The following is a 15,858-nucleotide window of genomic DNA, read 5'->3' as shown; positions in this document are numbered from 1 at the left end:
AGGTAACTTAATTCTTATCGTATCATATCAATCATATCGTATCATATCATATCATATCATATCATATCATATCATATCATATCATATCATATCCAAGCCTGATAATCTAGGACAAATCCTGATGCATCTGCAGAGCTTGGTACAACAGGTTACAAAAACATCCATGGCACACATTTTCTGTGTTTTAGAAGAACACAGTAATGGAACAGTAATTTTCCAGGTAAGTTTTAACAATATTCTTTCCTTTGTTTGCATGAGACAGACACCTCCCCTTCAGGGTGATAATGAATGTAATTGACAACTCTGTCAATTCACTGAAGTCTGTATTTTCCTTCTGATACTAAAGGGCCATATATAATATTTTCAAACATCAAAATGAAATAAAACTTAACGAGAGATTTCATAGAACATGCGTGTTGATGACAATATCCTCATTTTCTCTTGAAAACTAGGAGAAAAAGGATGTTTCTCATTAGGAATTCTAATTTTAATGGCCTACTGGGGCGTGTCAGAGCACCTTTAGAAAATGTCTACCAATTTGTACTGAAATTTTATATACAGAAACTTTAAATCTCAAAATTAAAGACATATGAAGCAGTATTAGAAAGTAATTTTTTTTTTTTTCAGAACCAGGGATTGAACTCAGGCTCTTGTGCTTGCCAGGAAAGCACTTATTCTACTGAGCCATCTCCCCAGCCCTGAGTTATTCATTTTTATTTTACAGTTGTTTTAAATTAAAATTGATTTGCTTACGACTATTTTTGTGTAGTTTAAGCCTATTTAAGCTAACACGGGATTAAATTGAACATAAACTGTTTAAATGATTTGTACTTTTGGAGAAAAAAAAATTTATTAAATGAAAATACTGTTATTATTGTATCTATACTCCTTCTATCATGGGAAAATGTTGTTTCTCTAGTCCTTAAAAAGACCTATTCAGGTGTTTGTATATTTGCTATACATTTGTGCCTACGTTCATTCCATCATATAAAAATAAATCTCTTTCAGGTTGCTTTAAGCTCTGACTCAGGGATACTCCTCACTTTGCTTTCCAAACTCAAAACAATATTTAGCTTGCAATTTTTCTCAGCTCTTGGACTTATTCCTGCTGTATACCAGAAATCTGGGATTACAAACACAGAAAATAGAAAGCTGATGGAGCACAACACTCATTTTCAGCCTCTGGATGAGGCAAGTCCCCAGGGTGGGGGTGCTTTGTCAGTGGCATTGTGTTTATTCTCAGAACTACATACTCCATGGGTTCAGGAAGTTTAAGAAAAATTCCATGTTCCTGGACTTAAAGCAATATGATGAGGAGAGAAGGTTGACTATTAGGTACGTGAGCATATGAAATTTTACTTTTGCCATTTCCTAAGCAATATTTTGTTGAGAGCTAAACTTGATACTTAGCCACATTTTGAACATTGCAAATATGTGAATGATGGACTAAGGGTAGCCTCTCTGGCACTGTAACCGTCCTATAAATATAGGATAAAATTTCTGGAAATGATTAAAATACTTTTGTCTTAAATTATATATTTCATCAGTGTACTTAAGCCATACAATTTCTTTAGAAGTCTACTGCAATGTTTTCTTCCAAAACATGAGTTAAGGAACACATGGGTCTAACCAAGGCACTCAGCACACATAGTTGCAGATTTCCTTTTCTTAGTTTCCTATTGTTTATTCCTATTCCAGGGGGTTAACTCAAGGTGAACATGTATGGCATTATTACATGTCTTCACACGGATTAAACATTTTCATGGGTAGAAAAATGATTTCATTCAGCTCTCAGTTCAAAATCACAAATGCTTTTGCCCTGAGCAGTGCTGAAGTGTTGATTGCAGCATGAGTTTTCTATAGACTTTCTTCTTCCCCCTTTTCCTCAGATTGTTAAAGAGTCAATATTGGAGGGCAAAGATCTAACAAAATTAACAATCTTTTCTGCTTTATCCAGGACTTTTTGAGTGAAACTGGCTTATTATGAAATCCAAGTACACTATAGGGAGAAGGACAGTCTGTTGCCTCTACCTTGAATCTTGCTGAGGTGCCAGCACTGTGCCTGTTCTTACTTTTCTGTCCACAGAGCAATGCCAATAGTCAGAACAGCAGAGAAGTGCAAGGTCCTGAGTTCAGTCCCTGGCACAACAACAACAACAACAACATCAACAATAAAACCAGCAGAGGAAGCCATCAAATTATCATAAAAACAGACCACATAGACTTCTTGACGTGTCAGAAGGGCACCAGAGATTTTCTGACCACATTTTGAGATCCACTAAGTTTTTTACATTGGTGTCCCGTTGAAGAATTATTATTGTCGTGGATGTTCTAGTTTAATTAAAGAATCTTAGGGGCAGGGGCCAGGGGTTTGATTCCCAGGCCTGCTGTGCCGGCCCTGCCTCTGGGGCACACTGAGATAGCAACTGAGACTGGGCACAGTGGCATCCACCTGTATTCCCAGCTCTTGGGAGGCTGTAAACAGGTGGATCACTATGACTCTGATCTAGTAGTGAGACCCTGAATACCCTGTAGACCCTTCCCTAAAATACAAAAAAAAAGTAAATTAAAAAAAAAATAAAAGAATCTGGAAGCTTTCACTCCTTCCCTATATTCTGGATCACTTTAAATAGCACAGAGACTCTGTATACTTAACAATTTAGGGGAGAATTCCTACAAAACAACTCTATTTCAGTATTTCTGCTTGTTAAGTTTCTTGTCCTGTAACTTTGGAGAAATCTGTTGATGACTCTAGAACTTCAAGTTCCCATTCATGAACTGAAGAAGATAGAATGAATTGAAATAAGAATCAAATCACTTATTGAATTATTTTATATTTAGTAACTGTGTATGGATTTATTTGAAGTAACTCATATTTTCCCCAAAATCTAGTTTAAGTTTTTGTTTTTTTAAACAGAATTAAACAAAGTCAACATTCATCCTAATAATTCTTTCACTGTTGATACTTTTATCATTTTTAAGCAGTGAATTGAGTTTTCCTCTTTAATCTATATTTGGTAAAGCCACTTACTGTTTTGTCATTTTTTGATGTATTCACACACTTTAATAACATGAGAGGTAAGACATTGTTACCACGGAATGTGAGTTCAGGTTAGATAAGAGGTTCTATGGACATCCCCAGCCATTCTGGGGTCTATCAGAGCTAGCATGTAGCACCTGACCGGCCAGCTTGCTAATAAACTACTGATCGTTTGCTTCTTGAGTGAAGTGTTTAACATTTATAATTCTTACAGAGAAACATACTGCACACATTTAAAAAGTAGTTCACTATCTGTGCCTTAGCACTCAAGATAAATACTTTCAAGATGACATTTAAAAATTATTGTAATATATCAGCAAAAATATAATTCTAGAATTATAAAAGAACTAAACTGCAATTCACAGTCACGCTACTTTGTGCTTTCAAGTGTGATTCTGAAATAAACATGACTTCAATGCAGCGTTCGTGTACGTATTCTAGGTCTGAGCATGCACGACCAGCCGCGTCAGCTGTGGGAGGGCGATAAGCTACACCTCACACGTGCTTAGAAAGAGTTCTTTCGGAGCCAGCCAGTCCCAACAACCAAGTCCTCACCCCGGTCCTCAAGGCAGACAAGGAAAAACAGGAGTAACTGGGGTCAGTATGACACAAATACGTAACCTCAGGAGGAACCGTCACGAGGGGTGAGGGAAGGTGGACTTTGACGCTATCCAGTGCACAGAGGCGACCTGCTTCTTTCATGTGGGGCCTGAGTGACACAGTTAGTGAACCAACCACCACTAATGTAGTCATCAAGTCTGCGAGGAAGAAACATTATTCCAAATACTATAATACTGTTTGAACCAACTGGAAGGATTTATTTTTAACACAAATACGTAACCTCCACATGAGATGTCTAACTGAAGCAAGCACTTCCGAAGAGTCCAAGAGAGTGTCTCTTCTTCTAGGACTTAGGCTGTGCCCAGAGCTCCCGATACACGGAATAGCCCATGCCAAGGGTCGCTGTGCTCACAACGAAGACTTGGGCTGCCACGTGCATGTGGATCAGCTGCACGGACATTTTAGGGTTTTCCCTGCTCTTCAATCTGTGTAATCCATACGTGACAATTGCTGCGAAGCCTGCCATTCCAACAGGGACAAATGGTGCTTCTTTAGCTTTTCGGATAGGCTTAGATCCCTGATCTTCATCGTATGAATAAAGAGAAACATCTGTGTTGCTTGAGATGGTAACTGCTTGAAGACTCTCTCAAAAGCCACAGACCTCTCCATACACCACCACTTGCTGGTCTCTGCCGGTGCACCGTGATCGCAGCTCTTCTCCTGCTTGGTCATTCTTCAAAGCGATATTATTTGCTTCTTAAAATTCATTCTAACCTTTAATGCTTCCAATTAAGCAGTTTTTGCATTTTAAGATTTCTTCAGTTTGCCTATATTCTAAATCCTTTTGCTGTTTAGGTTATTTACTTAAATTTTATTAAATCAAACAATTAAGGCATTTTTATACTATTGCTTTATAATATATATTGTTACTTTGTTTTTTTTTATTTTGTTGTGAGCAACAGTTGTTTCAAAAAAGACTAGACTGAAAGATGAGAGAACAGAAAAAGTACTAGACAAGAGGTCTCTCTCTCTCTCTCTCTCTCTCTCTCTCTCTCTCTCTCTCTCTGTCTCTCTCATATTTTAAGGAAAGGTCTATAGGGTGTTTGGGGTCCCACTACTAGATCTAGATCAGACTCATAGTGATCCACCTGTTTACAGCCTCCCAAGAGTGGGAATTACAGGCGAGGGGCACCACACCCAATCTCAATTGCCATCTCAGAGCACCCCAGGGGTGGGGCCAGCATGGCAAGCCTAGGGATCAAACCCCTGGCCTGCTTGCAGGTGCTTTAATCTGCTGAGCTCTTTGGCTGGCCTTGACCATAGATTTCATTTGTTCAGTGTTTTCAGTCCCAGTGCTAGGGAGGCTGAGAGAGAAGGCTCACTACAAATCTGAGCTGTGTAGTGAGGCCCTATTGCAAATGATAAAATAAATAAAAAAAATTTAAAAACATGATGACCAGCAGAAATTGACAGTACAGTTATTATAAAATTCTAGTTTTGCCACATTGCATTTAGGAAAATTGATGTACATGTATTTAATTGATGGTTTATAAAGACCTAATAAAATAGTATTATAACTATTTTTTGTGTTCTTAGGAAGAATTTGTCATTTTAATTCTTAGGACACTGAGATGATGAAGGTCAATTAAATGAACCTTAAAAATCACATGGTTTTTAAATTTTTTTTATTTTTTCCATATTTTAAATTATATGACCATAACAACAACATTTGACCATAAAAATTTTTATTTTTTGAATAATATAAAATAGTAAAAACAAATAGTAGAAATTATACAAAATTTCACCCAGCAAAGTAATAGGAATTCAACAATGGCAGCTGTATCGCATGATATTTTCTTCAAATTAGTTGTTTAAGTTACCAGATACAAACCTGAAAAATTGGTTTTAAAAGAATAACAACAAAATAAGGAGCTGAGAAAAAAATGCATGCTAAATATTGTTTTGAGTTTGGAAAAGGAAGTGAGGAATATCCCTGAGTTAGAACTTAAAGTCAACAAATTTAAAAAAAAATTAAGTATTAACTGCTCCCTTTGTTCACTGGGAAGGAAAAAATGGGGTGAAGAAAAGCACAAAAAAAAAAAAGAAGTGAAAAAGATGTATTTATGTATATATGCAGGATAATTTGGATAATTGCATTGTTGATTTCTGTTGGTCATCATATTGTTTTTTTAAATTTTATTTATTTATTGACTTGGTACAGGGTCTCATTATGCAGCTAAAACTCATAGTGATCCTCCTGTTTTCAGTGTCTTCCATGTTTCTATCTGGTAATCTGAACAGCTAATTTAAAGATAGTATCATGTAATACAGCAACCATTGTTGAATTTCTGTTACTTTGGGGTTTTGTTTATTTGTTTTGTATTTTTTTAAGGGAAGGGTCTACAGGGTGTTCAGGGTCTCATTGCTAGATCAGACTCACAGTGATTCTCCTGTTTATAGCATTCCAAGAGCTGGGAGTATAGGTGCACGCCACCACACCCAGTCTCAATTGCCTTCTCAGCTTGCCTAAGGGCAGGGCCAGTGGGCTGGCCCGGGGATCAAACCCCCGGACCCTGAGCCTGCTTGCAGGTGCTTTAATCCACTGAGCTATTTGGCTGGTCCTCTATTATTTTGTTTAGTAAAATTTTGCAGCATTTCTAATGATTTTTTTCTATCAGTATTTTGTATTCTTCAAAAATAAAAAAATGGCTTTTCCATTAACTGTTACAGAATAAAGTTTATACATTTCACTATCATGTTCTATATTATTAAATCATGTATCTTCCCTAGTATAAGAACTCAAATGAAGAAATAAAAATAGCAAGGTATAATACAAGTAAAAGGAAAGCAAGAACTCAAGGACTAATTAAGAGAGGGAAAGGAGAAGAGTTAGGAAACATGACAGTGACAAGCCATACAGTTATACTAGAAGACGGGCAAGGCAGTGATCCTGAGAATCTACAGATTTTTGAATCTAGCAGTTAATTGGAAAGATTCTCACCCTTACTAACTATATATACTGACACCTGTGAACTATGCAACTCCACTAAAGATGGCAATTTGTAATAGTGGGTTCATGCTTGGAGTGCCTGTTATTCTGGCCTTCTGAATACAGCCTGCTTGTTATGACTTGCCAGTTGCTGCTGTGCTTTCTCTCAGGTAGATGATTGTTAAAAAGAAGGGGGTGGTGAATGAAGGCAGGAGACAGGAAAAGGAATATTGTGGGACTGTCCTGCTTCAAGGTTGTATATGGTTACGTATAAACATAAGAATTTGTTGGACTTACGTATAAACATGAGAATTATATAATTCTTTATGCCTATTTTTAAAATGCATTCTAATTTTTAAATTTTTTTCATCATATTCTGTAGGGACTTAAAGTTCAACGTATCAATACTTGATGAAAAATACCTGTTCCTTGTTATGCCTAAGATGTTTGATATTCAGACAGATAGTGAGGTTAAGCTGAACAGCCTAGGTTGTATGGTAATAACAATAAGCTTGTCTTCTGGATGGTTAACAACCTAAGTTTGCAGACCAAAATTAGAGAAAAAGGAGGGTCGCAAGGAAAGCCAACATTTTGGCCCTAGCCTTCCAAGGTCAATTAAGATTCAGGACATATGAGAACTTGTACTGTAATGTCATGTAACTTGGTAGTGTCCCAAATTTTCTGATCAAGGAGATTATGGGGCCAAAGAGGAAAGTGATCAATGATGTAAAGTGTGCCTAAGGAGAGTCACATGGAGAGAAAACATTCTCTCAGGCTTTCACAGAGAGCACACTGGCCAAGCAATGGCCATGACTCATCCACATGGCTGACACTGACAAAGGTTCTACAGTCTGAGGTACAGGATTTCAGGATAAATCCTGAGGGGATCTCACTGACCTTATCAGACCCAAAAGCTACAACTCTTTTTGCATAGGCCTTGCTTTAACTTGGTCTTAACCATCCAGCAGAAAAGTATAAAAACAAAATATAAGAAGTAAAGCCATGCTGTTATGTTGAGCTGTAGGGAACTCAGGTCAACAATTTCTGACATTGTCAGTCAAGTGGAAGACCCAATACTATTATGGACTAGTGGACTCTTTTAGAATATTTTGCTGAATTTGAACACCTATAATATTCAAATAACAGAACTTAACAAAAAAGGGGATACAGATGAATGTCCATTTTGAATCTATGTATTCAAAATGGTTAGGATAGATGCATAGTTACATTTTTAATGAACAGAGGAATTTGTTCTAATGGTGCTTGTAAATAGGATATCATGTCCGCATCTTGTACAACAACTAACCACTAGGAAGAATGTATGTTATATGTGTTAATTAGTGAAATTGTCCTACTGATTTGGTTTGAAACTGTTTCATTGCTATTTGTTTCTCAATAAAATTATGGGGAAAAATCATGTATCAACAACTATTAAAATATTAATGTATCTGTCACTTATTTTTTTATTTCTTCCTTTAAATAAAACAGTATTCTATTGTTTCTTATTTATTAGCCATCTTCAAAGAAGGTCAACCCTGGCTGAATAAGCAAAATAAGTTAGGGCCATTGAGTTTCCAATAATTCTTAAAATATTTTTAAAATTCTATTCCTTATCAGTCACCCGAAGTCAACCTCTTCAGGACTAATCACCTTGTAGGATTTCTCTGTTCCAGCTGGCAACCTGTGTTTTCCATTCAGCTCTAGCTGAGGCTCTTCTCATAACCAGACCAGCATGAGAAAGTGCTCGAGGGCCACCTGCTCCAATGCTGTCCACGTGGAAGTTACAATTCTGTTGACTTTGCACTGAGGCAGTTTAAAAATATGATTGCAAACTCAGTGACAAAGACTTGGCTCTCCCTGAAACCTGGGTGGTCTTGTGACTGCCTTGACGGACAGAGCACAGTGGCAGTGGTGCAAAGCGACTTCTGAAAGGAGGTCATACACAATCATGGGCATGCACTGCTTGAGGGGACTCTCCTTAAAATTTTGACATAAAACATAGAAGGGCAGCTACTCTGACACCCACAAAGTGGAGGATCTAACTGACACAAGTGGAGACATCCCCAGGCAGTCCCATAGGACACCAGACATGTGAGCAAGCTCATGAGGATGCTCTATGTAGGCACCCTCTCCATCATGCTATAACCGGACAATCTCTGTCAAGACCAAATGGAGCAGAACAAGGATTCCAGGAAATACTCCCTCAAATTGCTGATGAGAAATTCAAGACGAATATGATAAAATGGTTATTGTTGTAAGATTTTAAGTTCAGCTGCAACTGATTTTCTTATATTGCTTTGTTAGACAAATACACCGAGTCAGAATTTTGAGTATTTGCATCTATAGATCTCCTTAAAATTTAATTTCTTATACCACATTATACGGTGCTTCTAAAAACCACTTTCCAATTGTGTATATGGAAGTTTTATCTATTTTCACAGATTTCTGTTTCTTACTTCACATGTGCTTTTTCAGTGTATACTGAAAGAGCAATGACAGAAATGTGACTAACATTGTTACATAATGTGAAGATTCTAGCAAAATATTTACATACCGGGCTAATAATGACCACACTCAGATCTATAATGTGAAGTGACCTTTATAAGAACATAAAATTCAACAGCGTTTGTTAAAATTCCCGGACTTCTGAGTCACCCATTTTGCTTTGTCCATTAAGCCATTAACAATATAAAAAGTCAACATGATAGTAATTCCAAGTTCAGTGTTTGGACTGCATAAAGTACTTTGTTTACTCAAGTAAAAAACATAACTGGAGTTAAAGGATAAAATACAGTATGGTAAGTTATTAACATAATTTAGAATCAAATTTTGTTTAGAAAAATAGAGTACCATGATGAGCAATTCTTTAAATGACTTCACGGGCTATTGTTTAAATGAGAAAAGAACATGAATAACTGAGGAGTTTCCTAAATATGTAAGTTGGAGTCAACAACAAAGTATTTTACTTTTGCTAGTCTGTAATGTGATTTCTCAACTTTACATGTCAGTTTTGCACAAAATGTCTCCATTTATATGAGGATTTCTCCCACTGTAAGTCCATGAAAGTAAATTAGGAACAGATATTTTAAATTTTGGAGGGAATCTTCATTGCATGACAGTATGTATATTTAATATTTCAATTTTCATTTCTCATAAAAACTAACAAAAATTTGTTTCATTGTGTATCTAGCACCACTAGAAATCCTGACAGTACTTGACCGTAATTTCTTTACTACTAATAACTATCATACACCACAATTGATTCAATTAGTATAATCAATTATTTATTGTGTTGCATTATCCTATTGACTAGCTGTACAAAACTATATAGACCAAAATGTCTGCCTGCAGTAAAGTTTCAAGATGCAAGAGCATAATAATATATTCCCCTTTACATTTCTGAAAATGACTTGCACGATGACAGTGAAGCACAACTGAGGGAAGGAATTGTTCAGCAAGGAAACTGGAGGCAATCTAAGGCTCCTGCTTGATGAACAGTGGCTTCCTCTTGCAATGCTGAGCAAGAATTTCAGAAATTTGAAGAACTAGGCCTAGTACATAATTTTTTAAAATTGTTTTGAGTAAAAGTTTGATGCTTAGTACACAACTTGTAATATGAATTTCTATTTTGATAGACTCTAGGCTTGAGATGGAGATATGGTTATTAAAACTCTAATTGCTAGAAAGATTTCTCAGATCCTCTTAATAAAATTTTAAAAGAAAAGGCATGAACTCTGGCACTACAAAGACATTACATATAAATAAACCTTGTACACATGAATCTCTGTTTCCTTGCCTACTTAAAGCAACTTAAAATGCTGAAAAGGAATCACAAAATCATCTACCTTCCTTTGCAGATCCTCTGAATGATCTATCTGCAAATCAGCAAGTTAGAAAATGTTATGTGACAGAGTGGTAAAGGTAATAGTATGGATCAGGGTTCAAAATTCAACAAAACTTTTTCATTTTTCTCCTGTGCCAAAATGCCTCTGGCTGGATGTTAAAACACAGAGATGAGGAGGGAAAGAGATTCTGTCAAGAAAACTTCTGCTACCTAAGAGTTAAGGTATTGAAAAGTTGAAACAGGAGAGAAACTAGCCATAATGTATGGAGTTACAAATGTCCCCCCAACTTTAGATGACTGGACTTACAATTTCTTTACTTTACCACAGGATGAAAGTCATATACATTCACTAGAAACTGCACTTCAAATTTTCCTTTAACATATAATATTCTCTTAACACAGTAGTTGACAACCTGCAAGGAAAAGGGAACCTCAGCCCTAAAACTCAAGGAACAGAATGCACAAGAAAAAATAAGCTTGAAAAAGTTTGGGGAGTGGTGTTGTTCTTTTTGGAAGAGCCTTCAGACAAAAATTCCACCTGATCCACACATTGATATCCACCCTGTGATACCCTTAGATGAAGTCTACATCATGTTCCCCCTGACATCTAACCTACAGAACTGTAAACAAGTAAGTAGGCATTGTTTTAAGCCACAAAGTTGATAATAATCTGCTACGCACCAGTAGAAAACTAACAAACCATATATCAACTGAGTTTTCAAGAACCAAGATGAGGGAAACCATCATTACTTTTCTTCCATTAACTTCTCCCCAATTTCAATAGATCATATCATTAAATCCTTCTGTTATGGTTGCACCACCCAAATATCTCATGTATTCGGAGGGCTTCAGGGAGGTGCCTAGGTCATCTGGGGCCAAGGTGACCAGTGCACTGATACAATGACAGCTTCACAGTTTTTACATGTTTAGAAGGAGGGGGCACAGGGCCCTGAAGAATTTGTCTCGTCCCCAGCTTCTCTGCCCTTTCTATTTCCTGTCAGTCGTAGGTCAGCAGATGTCCTGCCAGGCCCTTCCATGATGCCATCATTGTGTTGGAGCCAGCCATGGACTAAGCAGTCCAAAACTCTGAAGCAAAATAAACTTTTCATCCATAAGTTTCTGGTGCCTGTTTTTTGGGCTGAGGGATATAAAAACTGACCAATCCATCTCCCATTTTTTTTTTACTGTATTTTAGGGAAAGGTCTACAGGGTGTTCAGGGTCTCACTACGAGATTGGACCCATAGTGAATCTCCTGTTTACAGCCTCCCAAAAGCTGGGAATAGAGGCACGCTCCACCAGGCCCAGTCTCAATTGTGGTCTCAGCACACCCCTGGGGGGCCGGACCTGCACTGCAGGCCCAGAGTCTCCCCAGCCCCCACACCAAGCCCAAAGATTGAACTCCTGGCCCCAGAGTCTGCTTGCAGGCAGTTTAATGCACTGAGCTATTTGGCTGGCCCTTTCCCATTCCTATATCTCCTTCTGAAAGTATCCTAAGCTAACTAGCAACTGCATCTAAAATGAACCTTTGAAATATACTCTTAATTTGTTGCTCTCAATTCATACTTTCCTCAGTCTAAAGATATTCTATAGAGTATAGTGTAGTGAGTTACTTTTTAAAACATCTTTTTTGTCTGCTTGTTTGCTTCCTAGCTTCGTTGCTTGTTTTTTAAAAATAATTTTATTGAGAAACAAATAGCAATGAAACAGTTTCAAAACCTATTAGTAGGACAGTTTCAATAATTAATACATTGCATATTGTTGTCTTCTTAGTGGTTAGTCATAGTACAAGATGCAGACATGATATCCTGTCCACAAACACTATTAGAATAAACCTATTTATTGAATTAAGAGAAAGTACCTGTATATCTAGCCTAACTATTTTGAATATACAGATACAAAATGGTCCTTCGTTTGTATCCCCTTTTTTTATTCAGTTTTGTCAGAGATGGGTATTCCATTGTCATTTACATATTGTAGATGCATGAATTCAGCAAAATATTCCAATATAGTCTAGTAGTCCATAATAGTAGTGGGTTTCCCAAAAGACTGGCAATGTCAGAAGTTGCTGACTTGAGCCTTTTATAGCTCAGCACATTAATACAGCTTTACTTTTTATACTTCATTTTTATACTTTTCTGCTGGATGGTTAAGACCAAGATAAAGCAAGACCTATATAACAAGAACTGCAACTTTTGTGTCTGACAAGGTGAGTCAAATCTCCTCAGGATTTATCCTGTAACCCTGTACCGCAGTTTGTAGATCCTTTGTCAGTGTCAGCCATGTGGATGAGTCACAGCCATTGCTTGACCAATTTGCTCTCTGTGAAAGCCTGAGAGGATTCATTGCTCGTTTGAGACAGGATCTCAGTATGTAGTTGTGGCTGATCTCAAACTCATGGTGATCCTCCTTCAGCTTCTCCTTCTGTAATCTGCTGAGATTACAGACATATGTCACTATAACTTGCTAGGAGCATTTTAAATTGACCCCTGAGTACGTTGCTCAGTGTCTTTATGAACACTGTCTGCTGCATTCAAAGCTTTTCACAGACCTTCAAGACACTGAATATTATGCCTCTCATCCCCACAGCTTCATCCTTTATTACCATCTCCCTTTGAGCTCAAATGCTTTAATTCTTATGCTGATCTGTGCTCCTTTGAACACCAGACTAGTACATTCTTGTAAATCTCCTACAGATATAAGTCCATGTTCCTCTCCCATCCTGACTCAGCTAGTATGCACAGATCTTTAGCTGCCTGACCCTTTATCAGAAGAGCTTCCCTAATACTGCAGGATGAATTAACTCCTGGTAATGCAAAGAACTGAATGCTCACTGCTGGCACTGTTCTTTAAAAACACTAGCTGCAACCACTGTGTCGGCACACAGCACTGGTGCTCCATAAACCTTTTAAAATTATCAAACCACATCTAACAATAAATTAAATCTCAAACCCACCAAATGATATTCTTGTCCACACTATCAACTCTCATATGGTAGACAGACAGGTGAGACATGGTTGGGAAGGAAGGGAAGACTGCTGAACTTCCCATAGATCAAAGGATGTATCTTAAAATAGTACTATATGTCATTTTAATATAAAAATACAGCAAGTTGATAACGACTATAACCCATTTGTTAAGCAATCATATGGTCTCTCTAGTATTATTTTGGGGTGAAAATTGAAGCATAGGTAAAAACCACATAGGTTTTTTTAGCATAGCTTCTAGAATCACCTAAATGAACTCCAGCCTTATTACAACTCGTCCATATATTTTGTAACAAAATATGTTACAAAATTAGATATAGATAGATAGATAGATAGATAGATAGATAGATAGATAGATAGATAGATATTGTGTGGAACCGGGGATTGAACTCAGGCCATTGTGCTTGCCAGGGAAGCATTTATTCTACTGAGCCATCTCCCTGGCCCCAGAAAATAATATTAAAAAAAATAATTTATCAACTAGCATTGTTTAAGGTAAGATTTCTCTATATGTTTCCAGAGCCAATTCATTGTACTTATCTATGACTTCACAGATCCTAGAAAAATCTTTAGGGGCTTTCTTTCTTTCCATAATCCATGCTTCATAATCCACATGGGAAGCATTCAAGATGTGAACTCTGTTGTTCACCAAAAACAATAGTAACTGGAGCCAAATTGAAATAGAAAAAAGCAATACTGTGTCAATAACATATGTGGAAAGAGCAAGTGTAATTATATATGTATCAAAGTTAATAACAAACTTTATATTTTGGGAAATAACAAGATGACTAATAATCATACCATTGCAAACAGAGTGCAACTGAGAAACAAATGTTTCCAGAGAACGTGCTGCATAGCAAAATCCACTAATAATATGTATATTAAAATCCGCCCTTGCCCCCCCAACTGTTTATTGCTTCTCCAGATTCTGCATAGACCCTATTTTTACAGCTGTCTTTATGATTCAGAGGATAAATATGCAAATACTCTAGAGATTATTATGGCAGTTGGATGCTGAGTCTTTGAATACTTGAAAGCACCTTGGTAGATAATTAATACAATGTGAGTGGAGACAAATTGGCCCCCAATTATAACATCTTTTACATTCTTTCAATGGATTGTCTCCATGTCATAATATAATCTACATGCTTCTCAAGTCCATCAATTTTCTGTCTTCTTGCATTCATCTTCTTTAACTTATTCACCTCAGATCCTGAAGGGAGACAGTGTTAGTGAAAGCAGACAGACAAAAGAAAAGAAATGAAAGAAAAAAGAAAGAGAGAGAAAGAGATCAAATGTCTTTGTTAAATATTTTAAAAGTATATTGGTTAAAATACTTGCTTTTTCACAGGCAGATGGAAACATTCAATATTTCTTGAAAAAGCTTAGAAAAATGGATGAGCAGATCGTTAAATCTAATCATAAGATTATAAAAGGATTAATCATCTGCTTGGACCATGAGGTTCAGGGAGTGTTTCTCACCAGGGATAACAGGAATGCACGCATGCTTTTACAGATGGTTTGTGGTCACATGAATCTCCTTTGGGCAGCTAGATCTGGAAGGCAGTGGTAAATCAGATTTGAACCTGCACGTATAATTGTACTGGTGATGCATGGATTATTAAAGCTTTAAAAAAAGCAGAACAAGCCATTTTTGCTTATCTTCCTATGTAGTTTTGCTGTGCTGATTAGTCATGCTGACTTATTCTCTTGCTTACTAATATTGTCATCTCATGACCAATTTCTGCAAGTTGACTAAGTTTTAGGAGAAAATTCTGTAATCTTTACCATTCTTTATTTTACTGGCAAGAATGTTGTATATATTTTTTCAATGAAATATCAAATCTAAGTTTTATTTACCAAATTTTATGTAATTTGTACTGATTATGTATCCTAAAATGCAAATGATTCACAGAAATGAAATGGGTAAATACCTGCAGTCATTAGTATTAACAGAAGGACAGCTTTCAGTATTTTTAACTCATTGCATTGACAGATTTCGCATCCATAGGATAAATGGAAAAGTAGTTAAAGATCCTTCAAATTATCACACAAATAGCCTTGACATTTTCCATCAATGTTTTCTTTAATGGATTTAAGAGTCAAGTGACTATCAACTGAATAATCTCTAGTTACAAATTTACTGGTCAATTTAGTACAATTTATCACAAAAAGAGTGACTCACTTGTATTGTGTGCCCAAGTGAATAACAATTTCATGACCATTTAGCCAATAAAAAATAATGTATTGATTGACGTATTTTAAAGAAAAGAAGCAGCTTTAGCTTTTATGACCTTAGGGTAGCAATAGCATTGCCTTCTAAGAAGTTAAGATTTAGAAATATTGAAATAAACTAACAATGTATCTTGAAAATACTATTTGGTTTACATGATTCTGGCACAATTACTGTATTAGGTTTTGTAGACTTGAACAGATACA

At 36.5% G+C, this 15,858-nt stretch overlaps 1 pseudogene; it reads right to left on the bottom strand.

The window, feature by feature from the left end:
• Window positions 1-3,944: 3,944 nt before the first annotated feature.
• LOC101592140 overlaps window positions 3,945-15,858 on the bottom strand; it is an 81,658-nt pseudogene continuing 69,744 nt past the window's right edge.

Source organism: Octodon degus, unplaced genomic scaffold (genome assembly GCF_000260255.1).
Source record: "Octodon degus isolate 3935 unplaced genomic scaffold, OctDeg1.0 scaffold00241, whole genome shotgun sequence".
NCBI classification, from domain to species: Eukaryota; Metazoa; Chordata; class Mammalia; order Rodentia; family Octodontidae; genus Octodon; species Octodon degus.
This window is presented reverse-complemented; position numbering and strand designations above follow the sequence as displayed.